Source organism: Triticum aestivum, chromosome 4A (assembly GCF_018294505.1).
Source record: "Triticum aestivum cultivar Chinese Spring chromosome 4A, IWGSC CS RefSeq v2.1, whole genome shotgun sequence".
In the NCBI taxonomy this organism is placed as follows: Eukaryota; Viridiplantae; Streptophyta; class Magnoliopsida; order Poales; family Poaceae; genus Triticum; species Triticum aestivum.
This window is the reverse complement of record NC_057803.1, coordinates 33,012,036-33,029,986: the sequence shown is the minus strand read 5'-3', so window position 1 is coordinate 33,029,986 and position 17,951 is coordinate 33,012,036. Positions and strand designations below refer to the sequence as shown.

At 50.4% G+C, this 17,951-nt stretch overlaps 1 pseudogene; it reads right to left on the bottom strand.

The window, feature by feature from the left end:
- Nucleotides 1-6,895: 6,895 nt before the first annotated feature.
- Nucleotides 6,896-10,950, bottom strand: LOC123081680 (uncharacterized; annotated as a pseudogene).
- Between the last annotated feature and the right edge of the window lie 7,001 nt (nt 10,951-17,951).

The window sequence follows — 17,951 nt, the reverse complement described above, 5'->3', positions numbered from 1 at the left end:
GGGACTAACAGACTAATATAACAAAAGCTAGTTTTTCTCCCACCGCCGACCGGCTACCAGAGTAGCCGGCCGACCGGCTTCCATTCACCTCCCTCCAATCTAAGAAAGCTCGAGTACTTGCCTTCCCAGAAGGGGAAGGCGGCAAAGGAAACAACCTAAGGATAAAAGGCATACGTGAATGGAAACCAAACATGCACACGATAATATTTACATAAAAGACCTTCAAAAGGCCAGCATTCAACATAGTTTGGATACACCCCCAGTGGGTGGAACTGCGGAAGCTTAATAAAATTGTTCAGAAGGCAACAAGCAGGAAAAAACAAGGACGACAGATTAAGCCGGCGGAGCGACTGACGAGCCGGGCCGGTTGGTGGAGACGGCAGTGCCGGCTGGAGGAGTGGCCGGCTGGCGAACCTCGGCATGATCACCGCCTCCCGCAGAAGGCGCGCTTGCGCGCGCCTCGTTGCTGGAGGCACGGTCAGGCTGAGGCTGGCTAGCTATTCCACCGGCTGGCTCGACGTCTTCGCTTTCCTCTCCTTCGTCATCTTTGCCTTCGTCGCTAGAGGCGATCTCTTCTGCCGAGTCTTCACCCGCCGCCGGGTCCAGCCCGAACCACTCCTCCGGCTGGGCAACGCCGTCATCATTAATCTCGGGAGCGAAGACGCTGATGTCAGTACACTCGGCAATTGTCGATGCGCGCTGAGCGATAGCCGGTTGCACCTCCGCTAGCTCTTGTCGGCCTCCAGCCGCCAGGTGCGCAGCTGGTCCAGGTTCAGCCCCGGATACCAAGCTCGGACGAACTCCAGCGCCCGCCCAGCTCCAAGCCGGGCCGCCGACGCCTTCCAGGCCTCGAAGCGGCCAACCGCAACCTCCAGCCAGTCGGCAGTCCGACTCGGGGTGCGGGGAATCGTCTCGCTTGGCCAGAGGGCGGCCAACACCTGCGCTCCGGCGCGCTGGAGGCGGCGGAGCATACGATGAGCCGGCTGCAGCCGCGCTTGGGCCGCCAAGAGTTGCTCTTCGAGCGACCGACTCGCGTCCAGTGCAACTTCAGCCCCCGCCTGCCGGCGCGCTTCGCGATGGGCCTCGATGGTTTGGGCGGCGAAGACGGAGTAGCCAGGAAAGTAGTCTGCATAGAGAATAAAAAACAGCTCAAGTCAGAACACAAGTCAGGCAGCAAGGGACAGGCAAGGAGCGAGGAAGGCGGCTTACCGTCGATCAAATCCTCAGTATGGCCGAAGCCTTCATTCAGCGCTTGCCTGGTCTCAGCCCAGCCCGCCGCTTCAGTCTCGAACTCGGCCTTCAGGGCGGCTTCGTTATCCCGCGCCTTCTTCAGAGCCGCCTTGTGGCTCTCCTCTTGGTCAGCCAGCTTCTTGGCCAGGCGGTCACGCTCTAGGACCAAGGCATCGTACTCGGTTTCCTTGGCACGAAGGGCGGCCTGCGCCTTGCTGAGCTGCCCCCTTAAGTCGGCATTGGCTTCTGCGAGCACGAAAGACAAAAGAAAAACCAGTAAGGTGAAGTCGTCAGGAAAGATCCGACCCGACTGCTCAGCAGTCGGCCCGAATCTCGGGGACTACACCTAGTGGGTGCGCTGACGCGCCCCCACAGGAGATGAACGAAACCAAGTACGTACTCCGGCTGCTGATCAGGTCTTCGGTTCTCCGACCCAGCTCCTGAGCCTGGGAGTTGAAGGCGGCAGCGTGGAGGTTATGATACTCCTGGAAGATTAGACAGGAGGCGAGAATAAGGTAGTCGTCAAGGAAGATCCGACCCGACTGCTCAACAGTCGACCCGAATCTCGAGGACTACACCCAGTGGGTGCGCTGACACGCCCCCACGGAAGAAATCAAGAGAACAAAGCAACCAAAGATAGAAGACTCACCCGGATGACGGCCCGCGTCGCAAGGAACTCCTGGGTGTATTTCTGCAGCGAGGCGGCTTGGGCCTGAAGCCGGTTCCGAACCTCTTGGGCCGCCACATTCAGCTTGCCCATCCCGCCGCTGGGAGTCCACTCGGACGTGCCGGTGCTGGCCGCCTCCAAGGCCTCCACCGTCTGGCTGGCACCCGTAGCTCGATGCGGCTCCGGCGCAGTGGTGCCTCCCCCTGCGCGCTGGCGCATTGCCGGCTGCACCTCGAGGCCGGCTCCTGCTTCTGGCTCACCCCCAGCCGGCTGCTCTGGCGCCGCAGCCGACTGGCCGCCTTGGCCCGCTCCGGTTGGCGCTGCCGGCGGCGCCCTCTCCACGAAGATCACGGAGTCCTCCCTCCGCTCCATCACCGGCGGTTCTTGGTCGACCTCCTTCAGCGGAGGCACAAGAATGTTGGGGGCCACGACGCGGAGGGGAATGGCTAGCAGCGGAGGTTGGTTGTGCGAAGCCTCCGCCTCCGTCTCCACAGCTGCCACCTCCGCCCGGGCCTTGGCTGCTGCATCGGCCTGCTCCTTCGTCGCCTGGGCGGCCCTTTGCTCCGCCGCCTCCCGCTCCTCCCGCACCTCTCGTGCGTTCCGCTCCGTGGCCTCCCTGAGGTCGGCGCGGGGATCCACGCGGCGGGAGCCTGAAGACCCTCCAGTCGGCCCAACTACGGAGCCGCCCGGACCCCGCTCAAGGGAAAGCGGCGCCCTGTCCGGCGAGCAAAGAAAGGTTTAGAAGAGTTTTCAATCGAAAAGAAGAACAACAAAAAATATGTATCCAAGCATTCGACGACTTACGCTGAGATCGCCTACGGCTGCTTCACCGCCTTGCGGAAGCGGGCCGCCTTCGCGGCCGCCTCATCTCGCTTGGTCGCCGCTGTGGAAGCCTTGGACTTCTTTGGTCGGCTGCCGAAGAGGATCGACACGACCCGGCGCTTCTGGGCGCCGCCGCCAGCAGCCGGCGTGGCGGACGAGCTCGCGCCTTGATGATCAGGCGCCGGCTGGCGGCGCGGGGCGACTTCGACCTCGGCATCATCCGGCCAGTCCTCGAAGCCGACCGTGAGCCCCGCGCCTCCGACCTCGTCGCTTTCCCCCACGATGGCGTCTTCCATGGCGGCCGCTCCCAAGTCCGGGTCGTCAGCGTCGTCCACCGTGCGGTTAGGGACGAGATGGCGCTCTACCCCTGCGGCCCCAGTCGTCGGCGGAAGGAGAGGGTTCTGCTAGGGGCAAACCGACTGATCAGAGGCCGGCTACCAAAAAAACTTACGACGGGCGGAGGGTTGGCGCGAGAGTACGGCCCCTTGCCGTACCGCCAATCCTCGGCGAGCTTGCAGTTGGAGATATAGTTCACCATGTAGGAGACCTCCGCATGAGGCATCTCCCTGGTGCTCAGCCGGCTTGGGTCGAAGCGGCCGCTCATCTGACAAACCATGTGAGGCCAGCTTTGGAGGAGAAGAACCCGGCGCTCCACGAAGGCGGCCACCAAGTCGGCTCCGGTCAGGCCCTCCGACTGGATCATCACTCGAAGCCGGGAGACGGCTGCGTTCCCGGCCTGAGACAACGACCTGGCCTGGTAGCTCCACGAAGGTCGCCTCCCAGCCGGCGGGCCGGCTTCATAAGCCGGCAGGTTGACGTAGTCGCCTTGCTGCGTGACATTCTTCACGTAAAAGTATGACTTCTGCCAGAGCTTCACCGACTGGATCAGCGGGATGGGCGGGAACGGGTTGTTCTCGCCCGACCGCCTCATGGCAATATAGGCTCCGCAGGGGGCAGGCACGCCCGCGACGACGGTGCCGAGTTTGCTCTGGAAGAATTCCGCCCAGAGCTCGAGCGTGGGGAGGACCCCAAGGAAGCCTTCGCACAGCGTGACGAAGGCCGACAGTAGCATCACCGCGTTGGGCGTGAGGTGATGCGGCTGGAGGTTGTAGAATTCGAGGAAGGCTCGGAGGAACCCGCTCACCGGAAGGCTGAAGCCGCGCAGGCAGTGCGAGCGGAAGATCACCCGCTCGCCCTCCTCCGGTGCCGGCGAAATCTCCTTCTCCGGCGCTAGACGAACCCGAACGTAGTTCTCGCCGGGCAGGCGTCGCATCTGGCGGAGGAACTCGACGTGGTCCTCATGGACGTTGGAGCCATCCCACGAGCTTGACAGCGCCATGGGGCAGCGCGGCGAGAAGCAAGACGATGCGGCGGTGGAACGAAGCGACGGCGGAACGACGCGACAAAGAGCTGCTACGGGTAAGAGAAGAAGAAGGAGGGCGAGAAGGGGCGGAGTGAGGGAGAGCGCGCGAGCCTCTGCCGCTCCCCCTCCTCCTCCTACTTATAGACCGCACGGCGGAGCCGAGGAGGCGCGGCGTGGGGGAACGTGGGGATCAACTGCGCCCACTCCCCCACGTCCCGCGATTATTGTGCCTTGATGGTAGAATAAAACCGCCGCGGGAAGGCGAGCGGTCCATGTGGGCCGCGGAAGATCCGTGCTCGGACCGAGGCCTATGAGTGGCGGGCCCGGGCCTGCGGCGGCGTCCCGTCGCGCACGTGCGTTGGCAGGATTTCCTCGCCACATGGCCCGCGTTCCCGCCTACGAGAAACGGAGCTTTTCCGAAGACGGCGCGCACAAGCAAAGCCGACCCCTCAGGATAGGAAGCTGACCAAGCTTCTCGTCCCTTTATCAGCCTCGAAGCTCGCTCAGCTTCGGGGACTACTGTCGGAGTAAGTGACCACGGGTAGCCTAGCCGGCTCCCCCTGGCCTTTCTGAAAAAATTACGAGCCGATCCGGCTCTCAAGAATCCAAGACATGGGGCCGCCTTCCCCTAGCCGGCTGTCTCCCAGGCCGGCTATTGGAAGGCGGCCCGACTTCAGCCCTCATGAAGAAAGCCACGGGAGGGCCGACTCCGAGGAGCCGGCTGCGAGAAGGCCGACTCCAAGGAGCCGGCTCCCATAAAGCGGTCAAGACCGTACCCTCGAAGTCTGCATCCACATAACGGCGATGTGACGGGGCGTGGCTACAGTGAAGCCTGCCACCCCTGAATCCCGGAGCGCGCCTGGCACGGTGCGCCGTACGGATGGCCATGACCCGTCCGACGCGGCACTGTTGCCACGTTGACCCTGATGTCATCCACGACGGGCTACCAGTACGGCCCACGGGCGGTGGGCCCCTTCGGGCAGAGAGACACCCGAAGGCGGCCTGGCCTCCCCCAGTCGGCCTAAGACAGAGCTGGCTCTCTCCAGCCGGCTTGCCACCCCCTCGAAGGAGACGCCCCATTAAGAAGACAAGACGCGGTGAGGCTACAGTGGTCACCCGGCGGACGGCAGCACTGTAGCCACGCTTACCTCGGCGAAGCCCTCGTCACCAAGATTGAGCAACAGTAACCAGCCACCGACAAGGCCCTAGACAGTGGGGCCTGCCTGTCGATCAAGGAGCCGGTAGCCGGCGGGCCCCAGTAGCCGGCGTAGAAGCCGGAGAGCGAAGACACAGACGACTGGGCCCCATGCCCAGCCGGGTTACCATTGTACCCCTGGGGGGTAGGCCTATATAAACCCCCCAGGACACCCATGCAAAGGATGGATCCCTGCTAGTTTTAGACACCACGTAGGGAGGAGAAGAGAGCAAGCAGAGCCCTTCTTCCTCCTCTCGCCAAACAGCTCAAGGAGCATCGTGTAGCTACTTGTTCATCTAGTGATCATGCGGAGACCCCGCGGAGCAGCAGTAGGGGTGTTATCTCCACGGAGAGCCCCGAAGCTGGGTAAGATTCGCCGGCGTGCATGTCTTCGCCTCATCCCGTTTCCAGGCACCGGCGATGTTTTACTGGCTCCCACAATGATAAGCCACCCGTTGGCATATGTCGCACCTACCACCCGACAATGTGTGCCTCTGGGATCTGGTGGGGGATTGCTGGAATTTAGTCCATTTTGGGCAACCCAATAACTATTTCAGAAATTCCTAATAAATCCTAGAGGCCCACTTAGCCCATTTGTGCAAGGCAAGGAATACTACTAAAGTTTAGTCCCACATTGCTAGTTTAGTGGGAGTTGGACCTCCTTATAGGGGAGGTTCTTTCCCCACTTGTACGAGCATGAGAACAAGAGGGATATCCACGCGCGCTCCTCCTCCGCCGCCCGCCTCACCACGCCACGCCACGCCACGCCACGCCATGTCTCGTCACGACGCGCCGCGGGTTGCGGGAATGAGCCGAGCCGATGTCTAAATTTTTGCCATGCACTACGGGTATACGAAAGGTCACTCTGGAGCTGGAAAGTTTTTGCTGTAGTGGATATTGAATACGAACGCTGCACCCTTCGGCCGTTGTCTGTTTGTTTCATCTCCCGCGTTCCCTTCAGCTCCCGGTGCAGCCTCTCGCCTCCTTCTCTTGTGCCTATAAAAGGGAGGTCGCTCCTCTCAGAGAGAGGCACCAGAACTTCTCCTTCCTCTCGCCACCGGTTCCAATCTCTGAGCTACTGCTGTCTTCCTCATCCCGGCTTGCGGCATGCACCGCAGGTCGGGACAGTAGGCCTCCGAAACCGCACCTCTTTGAGTCCTGTACGGGAGAAGGGTGATAAGATTTTTGAGGAGCGCTCTGCGCGACTACTGACTGACTCCTTCGTCACGGACGCCCCGGACTCCGACGGCTACTTCCCCGACGACGACTTCTTCCCCAACGTCGACAACCTCCTCGACGACATGGCTGGCGAGGACACCGACCCTAAGTCCAGTGCTACTGCTGCTGCTGTCCCGTATGTGTTCTTCTTTCTGTTAGATATCCTGCCACAGTTTCTCATACTAGTACTTGCCCTAAATATGTTAGGTTCTACCTCATATATGCAACTAGTTCTACTGTCTGCTATAGATATGATAAGCTACGGTTCATATATGCAGAAGCTATTTTCCTTCTCTCCGTCAGAACGCATGACTTATTTTATCTCTACTATATTAGTCATGCTTTATCTAGTATTTCTGTTAATAAAATCATTCGGTAAATTGCTCATATTTCCAACATGCACTGCAGGTTACAACACGTGGGAGTTACTCCATGCCAACTGCAGCCACCCATGATTCATCCACCTGTTCATGGGCGGCCGCATATCGAAGCACAGCATGATAAGTTACATCGCACAAGGGGATCGGCTTATTTGATATACACTGCCGAAGCCCGTTTACATTTTACAAGAACCTCTCCAAGAGTTTGAAGTCCAGCACAAGCTCCTTCAGCCCAACCATTTTGCTGTACTGCAAGGTGATCCAGCCAACGAAAGATATATATGCAACAAGAAGGCACGCCCGCTTGAAACGGTAAGCAAACACCCTGATGCTATGGTTGCTCACAGCCCGCCTGGCGGCAGCAAGGAACACTCCTCGGAGGATTCTTACTGCTACGGTGATGAGTATAGAGCTCAGCATGCCCGCCACAACCCCTGCTGCCGCATATCCAAGCATCCACCACGAACTGAAATCTTTTGACTTGCAGAACTTTGAAAACCTGTCAGATTTCAGTCTCAAGTTAAACAGAAGGAAATGTTGATATATTTAAGATAAATGACCATTATAAGAAGTGAAGGAAAAAAAGTGACCCTTTTACCAACCAAAAGGTTGTTAAGTTCCTAGTGTTTACAGCTTGACATAAAGTGGTGATGCAACAATACAACCCAAGCATAAGAAACAAAGCCAATTGATAAGCATAAAGCACTAGAGCTAGTCAGATTACCAGAGCAAATAAGAGCAATGAGTGGTTTTGGCTATCGACTTCTGGTGAAGGATATGTGGATTAACATGATGTTATCACATTATGAGAAGTTAAGGCGATGCCCATGCAGCAGGTAGAAAATTAGAGGGCATATATACTCACAGTACAAAAATCCTTTTCAGCATTTCAATTATTGAAGGATCCTCAGCAGTGCAATTGAATAGCTTGTCTGAATAAATGTCAGCTTTGGTGCTCCCCAGTGTGTACCTGCACTTGTATGATTCATTGACCTACAAGAGAAGACGATAATAAAATGATGACCTCTTGATAACTAAACATGATATACGCAAAGGGCATGCAAACAACTGAAGATTCAAAAAACCACTGGAGAGAACATTATGTATTTCTCATGTGAACTAGATGTTCCATAGTAGTGTACCTTGAGCTTTGCTGCTGTTGACCATACAGCACCAAAATCAGGCCGGCAATTGTGAGGAAGAGCCTCTTTTGGAGCTTCTGCCATTGCATAAGATGTTTGACCAGAAAAATATTTTGTGTATTCAACCTAGAGTATCCATCCACAACACAAGTGAGAAAAACTAATTAACTAAACACATATAGTAATACTTGTGAATACTGATACTAGTAAACCGAAAGACTGCGGGCAGGCTGTGCAGTGTGCAGTGCACGACCACAAGCTAATGTTCGAAATGTAAATATGGCGTGTCTTTATTTACAGGACTTTATGAACAAACTAGAAACTACAGCTAGAATTGTTCATCATTTATTGCCTTATTTGGGAGTTGAGAGCACATAGAAAGCATCAAAGATCTGTATATATCATTATCAGTAAAAGCATTAAACAGCCCAAATCTAGAGGAGCTGAATGTGAGAATACCTAATCTGTACTATTAAAGGGGAGTTTGCCGTCGTAATGGTTACTCATCCTTCCCTCCCCGTCCAGTGCAGAAAAAACAAAAAGAAGAAAAGAACGGGGAAAAAACCCGGGAAAAGGGTGACAACCACCAATCCGTCAGCCATGCACCCACACATCCCATGCGGGCACGCCCCATCTCTCCCCCCTTGCCCCCACTTCCATCTCTCCACTGAGAAAAATCGCCTCCCAGCCCCGCCCCCACGGCCCACATTCTCTGCCACGACGAGCCGTCCGCACCTTGTCTCGTCGCTGCCTCCTGCCTCCCCTTGATGCCTCGGTTGGGGTCACCGGTGTGGGAGTAGCCGCCCCTATCAGAGAACACGACGGCGAACCTGCCAACGGAGACGCTGTCCTAGCACGGCATGCCGTCCTAGCCATCAGCGTTACCGGCACCGACAGCAAGCCCTCTGCAAGGGTCCCACACGGGAGCGATAGGAGAGGTGGCAGTACCGTTGAGTTTGTAACCGTCATGCACGTCGAGGCAAAGGCGAGACTGGCGTAGGCTGCGGCACACATGGTGATGCCATCGCAGATCCACAAGATCAGATGAATGCACTTGTAAGGCTCTTCTGTAATCCTGTCTTCTTTTCAAGGACCCCAGCTTGCTCAATAAGGTGCTGATTGATCATCTGAGTAACTCTAGATGTTTGCTCATTTGCTTCTGTTACCTATGGTAGGTTCTGCCCATCAATTTTTCTACCGTGCTGAGAAGTACATTTTTGATGCCCGGCTTACAACAAAGAGTATCAGCCTCCTGAGTCTCTTAGGCACTAACGTAAGCCTACGATGCCCACATTTGTTGCTATGTTGAGTTAGCTTTGAGCAGTATTTTGCAGTCAAAACAAGTACTTGTCCGACCTATCAGGTGATCCTTTGATTTGTTGAGTTAACACCTGCTGTTTTCTTTCTTTATTAGCTACCTAAAACGATGGTCTGCTGCTGACAAGTCATTTTCTTATGAGGTATGTGGGAATTGAACATGTTTATGATCTTCTTTGTATGTTATGATAAATTTGGAAGGTTTTAAGCAACTTCAGCAAGTGAAATTAACTTGGAATAGAAATGAAATACTGCATTTTAGTATCATGATCTTCTTATGTAATTTTGTTTTGCACACACATGGCCTTTCTCCTCCTAAATTCTGGATACCTATATCCCCACCCATTAATTAATTAAACACATACAGTAATCCTTGTGAATACTAATGTAAACTGAAATACGTGCACGATCGCAAGCTGATGTTCGAAATGTAAATATGTCATGTCTTTTTTTATACGTTCTTTATCAACAAACTAGAAACTACAGCTAGAATTGTTCATCATTTATTGCCTTATGTGGGAGTTGATAGCACGTACAAAGCATGAAAGGTCTGCAGATATCATTATCAGTTAGAAGCATTAGACAGCCCAAATCTAGAGGAGCTGAATGTGAGAATAGCGAAAAAGTAGTTAATACATGATGTATAAAATGTCACTGTGCTGGTACAAAAAGATAAAGCAAGTGAAACAACCAACCAGCAGCTTTAACAACATTTTGAGCTGCTCCACTAAGAGAAACAAACACCAAAGTAGAATCACAATATAAATTCTCACCTCAAAAACTGAAGCCCAGTAATAGTCATCATGGCAGCGGAATCTTCGATTACTCGAGGGGTAAAATACATGCTTAGCTTTATAGTTTCAACAGTCCAAGCTCGCAAACCTTAGATGACCGAATGTCCAGGCCTACAATGCGCCAGCAACCGCATCAAGCTAAAGATCAACGCAGCTCGGTCCAAACCGAAAGGGAAAACTAATCACATCCTAAGCTCACTAGCTGAGCCACAGTGTAATCAGCATCCAACACACACCCCAAGTGATAGCGCATTAGCGCATCGAAATCCACACAGTGACACACCAAGTGGGGAATACGTAAGCAGCTCTTAGACTTCGTGGAGCAGATGGTAAAGTGCATAAATGGAATATACATCACAAAATTTGCAGTAAGCTCTAAACGCTAAACACCAAAACAGCTAACTTGAGCACCCGGTTAGATTCCTAAGCTCGGGAAACAGCATGGGGGTAAATCGGGAGGGAAGAGACGGAAGGGAAGGTACAGTGGCCGACCGGTAGAGAGGATGCGGCAGGTGGAGGGCATGGAGACGGACGCGTTGGAGGAGAGCCCGCCGAGGAGGAGGCCAGCGATGCCGAAGAGAAAGGAGAAGAGGAATGACACGGCGATGGGGAAGAGCATCACGAGGGCCCCGCGGACTGTGATCCCGCACCACCGCCTGCGCTGCTCCGCTGGGTCCGCCCCTCTGCCCGGGGCGGCCCGTGGTGGCGCAGGTCCTGCCGCCGACGGATCCATCAAGTGGATGCGCGACCCATCACCGGTAGGCCGGCAAGCGGCGGTCGCCGGACGCCGGCGGTGGGGAGAGGTGAAGGTGGCATTGGGGGTGAACGATGGTTGGAGCTGGGCATAACGACCGTACTTTTCTTGGGGTTCGGTGGTTGTCACTGGGACGATCGATCGAAGGCTGTTTGGGCCGTATGTGCAGGCCTGTCAAGCTTAGTCAACGAATGTTGTTCTATGGACTGGTTTTCATTTCGCCTTTACCAAGAAAAAAAACACCAAAAAAAAAACACCCCCGATCTCTACCCTTCGCGCCTCTCGCTCCACATGGCCAGAAGAGATGGGTTATCTTAAGAGTGTCATGTAAAATATCTTATGAGGTGGAGAAAGAGAGATCAGAAGAAAAGATTTGTCTTCTCTTAAATAGGAAATGATTTCTTAGCAACATTGCAACAATGTCTCATCCCATTTATTTCCTTTAAAACGGGGGTAAAAGATTGGCCTCGTCAATTAATTAAGCAAAAGAGAATTGCCCAGTTAACTCACCACATTTTTACTAATTATTAGAGATAAGATTATGAGATAATCATTGTACTCCTACATCATATTTTTATTTACTACTCTAGATTATGTGTTAGGTTTAAAATAAGATAATCTTATCAACCAATATACATGCCTTTAAGATATGAGGTAGGGGCAATTATTGGTTTTTTGCATGTGATATGGGCTTGTATTAATTAAGAAATAATGTTACACTCGTTTTCACAGATTTTACATAAACCATCTGGCATAGCAGCTAACCAGAGTGCCGTGTGTTGGGAGCAACGTCCCAGCTGAGCATGCAGTGTGCAACGCCATGCGCTCATCTTCAAGCGTGGACAAAGCAATGTCGTTGGATCCCATGCAGGAGACTCTTCGTATTCTCCATCATACCAGCCAACGAAGATCTGTTGATACTCCTACCTGAGAGAGCATCAACTCCTTCCTTGCAATCTAGTTCATTGATCAACGACATGTTCGTTTGCTTCAGCGTCAGGGACGTATCCTCGAGACACGCTGAATTTACGCCTCCATTGGGGATCTGCATGAGCGAACAAAATGACACACTGAGAAAATGATGGCTCCTGTGTCGTTCCTTAACACCATGCCTGCTCCTCCAATGCTTTCGTCGCAACGTGGCCGTCCACATTTAACATAGACCATCCCGACGAAGGTTTGTTCCAGGGGTAGCAGGATGTTGTTGAAGAGCTCGTGTTTGCTTGCTCACCTGCAGCATACTGTATAGGGGCAATGATTAGTTTAATGCCAAAATTTGGCACGATCATATTTTGCGAGGCCAAAGAATAAACTATTGATTGGTTGAATGATGACCAAAAGTGTGCTTAGTATATCGTCTATCCCTTGGAGGGACATGAATAGTCTGTTTTTGGATGATTGCTACACATTGGTTCAAAGCACGAGATGAACGAGAGCAATTGAAATCTCAACTTATTTTCTCTGAAACTTGTTGACTCATCCTAGGATTGCTCCACTTACCTCGCCCTATAAATGTTTTGCTCACTCCCCCGGCCCCTCCCACAAGTGAAACTGGCCCTTTCACCATAGTTTCCCCCCTTGTCCCTCTCGCCTCTCCTCAGATGAACATATCGACGATGATGGTTGAACCACAGGGGACGGTTGCTAAACTCATCTTCCACTCGCATCCAGCCACGTCATAAATCACCCTCTCCTTCCCTCATCTCCTCCAGAGCTACAATTTCTTTCAAGCTACCATGTATGTGATTGATCCGAATAGAGAGCCCCCAACCATGGCCTATGTGCAAGGAGACCTTGAATGTGGCGGCAACAGCCGGCGAGGGCTCATTGGTGTCAGGGCCCAATGTGTGCTCTTCCTCGAACGGGGCACACCACCAGTGGATTCGACGGTGACCTTCGCCGGTCCATTCGACATGCCGCAATCGGTTTGATTGAGGGCATGTCATTAGGGTATTAGCAATGGAGGTTGCTACGACAAAAGAGTTTCCCACTTATCTCTCAGGTGATTCACACTTAGCAAGCCTACTACTTCACTTTGCAATGAATTGGGTAAGAGGTTGTAGTTTCCTTTCCAGTTTTAGTTTCCTTTACATTTTTAGTGCCAATGGATTAATTCTTGCCTTCTTGGTCATGTTCTAGGTTCGTTACTTTCTTTTATTGATGCATAGGAAAGAGGGTGTGGTTATTGAGTTGTCATGATCCTGGAACACCTTCGAAAGAAATTTCTATGAAATATAATAATATTTTCTTAGTCAAATTGAAGACCTAAAAATCAGTGTCTGATTTATAAACCCAATCGGAGGGAGTATAAAAAATCTCTACTACTTATGTCTTTTCCCTTCAAATTGACTACTCTCTATAACATGCTTATTGCCCACCTCAACCCCTTTAGTAAATCTACCAGCAATGTAATGCAAGAGATGAGAGTTTATGATGGGTACTTGGTATGTCTTGACTTGGCATAGATCTCCCCGACAATGGTGCCAGAAATTCTTCCTGCTACTTCTTGAGCTTGTGTTGGTTTTTCCCTTGAAGAGGAAAGGGTGATGCAGGAAAGTAGAGATAAGTATTTCCCTCAGTTAGAGAACCAAGGTATCAATCTAGTAGGAGACAATGCACAAATCACCAATACCTGCACAAACAATCAAACAACTTGTACCCAACGTGATAAAGGGGTTGTCAATCCATACACGGTCACTTGCAAAAGTGAGATTTGATAGAGATAGATGAAACTAAATAAAAGATAAAGTAAATATTTTGGGGTTTTTTGGTTTATAGATCGGAAAGTAAAAGATTGCAAAATAGTAGATCGAAAACTAATATGATGGAAAATAGACCTGGGGGCCATAGGTTTCACTAGAGGCTTCTCTCAAGATAGCAAATAACACGGTGGATGAACAAATTACCGTCGAGCAATTGATAGAAAAGCGCAAAGTTGTAACGATATCTAAAGAAATGATTATGAAATATAGGCATCACGTCCGTGTCAAGTAGACAAAACGATACTGCATCTACTACTATTACTCCACACATCGACCGACTCCTGCCTGCATCTAGAGTATTAAGTTCATGATGAACAAAGTAGCGCATTAAGTAAGATGACATGATGTAGAGGAATAAACTCAAGCAATATGATGTAAACCCCATCTTTTTATCCTCGATGGCAACAATACAACACGTGCCTTGCTGCCCCTATTGTCACTGGGAAATGACACCGCAAGATTGAATCCAAAGCTCAGCACTTCTCCCATTGCAAGAAAAACAAATCTAGTTGGCCAAACCAAACCGATAGTTCCAAGAGAATTACAAAGATATAAAATCATGCATAGAAGAATTCAGAGAAGATTCAAATAATATTCATAGATAAGCTGATCATAAATCCACAATTCATCGGATCTCGACAAACACACCGCAAAAGAAGATTACATCGGATAGATCTCCAAGAACATCGAGGAGAACATGGTATTGAGAATCAAAGAGAGAGAAGAATCCATCTAGCTACTAGCTATGGACCTGTAGGTCTGAGGTAAACTACTCACGCTTCATCGAAAGGGCAATAGAGTTGATGTAGATGCCCTCCATGATCAAATCCCCCTCCGACAGGATGCCGGAAAAGGTTCCTAGATGGGATCTCACGGGAACAGAAGGTTGCGGCGGTGAAAAAGTGTTTTCGTGGATGCTTCTAGAGGTTCGGGAATATATGTGAATATATAGGACGAAGAATTAGGTCAGGGGAGTCACGGGAGGCCCACAAGGCAGGGGGGCGCCTAAGGGAGTCCTGGACTAAGGGGTCCTCAGGCGTCCGGCCTGTTGGACATGGGCCGGACTGATGGGCTATGAAGATACAAGACCGAAGACTCTCTCCCGTGTCCGGATGGGACTCTCCTTGGCGTGAATGGCAAGCTTGGTATTCGGATATGAAGATTCCTTTCTCTGTAACCGACTTTGTACAACCCGTGTCCCCTCCGGTGTTTATATAAACTGGAGGGTTTAGTCTGTAGAGGCAATCATAATCATATAGGCTAGACTTCGTAGTAGATCAACTCTTGTCATACTCATATTCATCAAGATCAATCAAGCAGGAAGTAGGGTATTACCTCCGTAGAGAGGGCCCGAACCTAGGTAAACATCGTGTCCCCTGTCTCCTGTTACCATCAACCTTAGACGCACAGTTCGGGACCCCCTACCCGAGATCCGCTAGTTTTGACACCGACATTGGTGCTTTCATTGAGAGGTCCATTGTGTCATCGTTAGAAGATTCGATGGCTCCATCCATCATCTACAACAACACTGCCCGGGGGAAGTTCTTTCTCTCTGTCCAGATCTTCGTATTCGGCGGCTTCGCACTGCGGGCCAACTCACTTGGCCATCTAGAGCAGACCGACAGCTACGCCCCTGGCCGTCGGGTCAAGTTTGGAAGCTTGAACTACGTCGTCGATATCCGCGGAGACTTGTTCTTCGACGGATTTGATCCCACGGCAGCCGCTCCCTGCCACCATGATGAACATGACCTAAATCTATCATCGGACCATACCCAGGAGATAGCGCCTGTAAGTGCTCCGGCCCTAGATCCGGAGCAGATTGCGCCATTCGCAGACGGGAAGCTCAACCCCGCCATGGAAGCCGCAGACTCAGCGGCGTTGGAGCCGCACACAGACCCAGCCTCGAGCGGGATCTGCGTCACCGGAACCCCGGATTCGTCTCCGGCCACTGGTTTCGAACTACGTGCATCCATGTCCGTCGAGCCTGATCAGGCATGATGTCTACTACACAACCTTCTTCTTGTAGACGTTGTTGGGCCTCCAAGTGCAGAGGTTTGTAGGGCAGTAGCAAATTTCCCTCAAGTGGACGACCTAAGGTTTATCAATCCGTGGGAGGCGTAGGTTGAAGATGATCTCTCTCAAACAACCCTGCAACCAAATAACAAAGAGTCTCTCGTGTCCCCAACACACCCAATACAATGGTAAATTGTATAGGTCCACTAGTTCAGCGAAGAGATGATGATAAAAGTGCAATATGGATGGTAGATATGGGTATTTGTAATATGAAAATATAAAAACAGCAAGGTAGCAAGTGATAAAAGTGAGCGTAAACGGTATTGCAATGGTAGGAAACAAGGCTTAGGGTTCATACTTTCAGTAGTGCAAGTTCTCTCAACAATAATAACATAATTGGATCATATAACTATCCCTCAACATGCAACAAAGAGTCATTCCAAACACTACAAGAAATATGTCAACTTGTGACCTTCACTATTGGTCTCTAAAAGGTCACAGTTTTTCATTTGCGACCTTTCTATGACCAAAACCAGAAGGTCAAAAGCTGGCGGTCGTAAACTGAAATTAACGACCTTCTCTGTGAGAAGGTCGTAGACGTTTACGACCAAAATATGCCTACTATTTTGTTTTGGTCACTAGCAGCCTCCTCAGGCCATGTAGGCATCCGACGTGGCAATCTGATGTGGCACAAGAATCAGCCCAGTCCAATTCGGTGTTCTACATGGGCCTAGCCCAACAATTCAGCCTTTTTAGAATATTTTTTCCCTATTAATTTGGTTGACTACATGGGCCAAGCCCACATTTTAGCCTTTTTATTTCTGGGCTGGGCCCTTTTTCTCAACAGTTTTTATTTTTTTCTTTTATATAAAAAGGGGTCCACTTGTCACATGGGTCCCAGCTGCCAGGGTCATATTATTCATATTTCAATTTAACAGTAAATAAATAACTGGTATTTAAATTGGCAGTATTCAAATTGCACTGACAGAAAACACATGTAATACTTCAAATTATATCAACCAGATTCATGCAGCTCCTACTCTCCAAATAACACGTAATACTCTTAACACAAAATTTACAAGCTCTACAAGTGGAATAACGATACAAGCACTACAGGTATGGAAATCACAATTACAAGCTCTATAGGGTAAAAACTAGATACTTCATAAGCTCTACAAGTGTTTTCTTCTTCAGCATGGAGCTCCTTCGATAGCGATCATTCAGAACTAGGCTAACAGAACAGCAACATGCCGTCCACCCTGTTACATGAATAAGCTGAGAAGAATCAGAACAAATAGAACCAATATATTATCAACATTCCATTCAAAAAAGAACAGTTTTGTATATAGAATGATAACACAAATCCAGCTAGTACCATGCTTTTTTATTCATACAAGAAAATAGAGACTGTGAATATGCATGAAGTGCAGGTCCTGTAACCTCACCGCAACACATTGCACCTAAAACAACAATGCCATTCTACTACCACGACCATCCATTCAATAGGCAAGATCTAACATTACTAGTCAAAGCACATACACTAACATCACAAACACAGGAGAGAATAAAGGGAACCGAGAGAGACACATGTGGATGACAACGTTGATCTGGATTTAGTTAGCATTTGTGAGGAGGTAGATTATCACCATGTTGTGCTTGATGATGCACATGACCATCATCTTCTTGCCACCATTGCATCCGTGCACTCTATGATGGGGGGGGGTACCAATGCATCCAAGTAGAACAAAATCACCATTATTAAACCACATCTTCAAGTACAAGCTAAGTATATATCAAGTGACAGTGAAAAAACTTGAGAAAAACACTAGAAACAATTACTTCATGTCATGCAGAGTTCAAACTAAATAAACATATGCAAAGTTCAAACCAAAAAAACATATGCAAAGTTCAAACCGAATAAACATATGCATGATGGTGTCCTGTAGATGAACGAAGGACAACATCTACAAGGTTAGCCAAGCTTATAATAAAGACAAAATGAGATAGCAGAGTTAAATATCGGTGACATAGGCAGCATAACCATAAGACAACACCATATACTTGTTGTGCGGGTATATATAGTAAATCAACATTGTATCTTGCAAGTCAACAGTTATCATAGAGAACAAGATACCATAAGATGAATGATGGCACTCAAATTCTAATCTCACATAGATAAAATTCACTGCCATAGTAACAATACATCTTCACTTGGATATATCTAAGAAGTCCAGTTGGTTCTCACAAGCAAGTGTTCTCAGGTTTGCCTTAACATGAAAGGTTAACTTGTACTT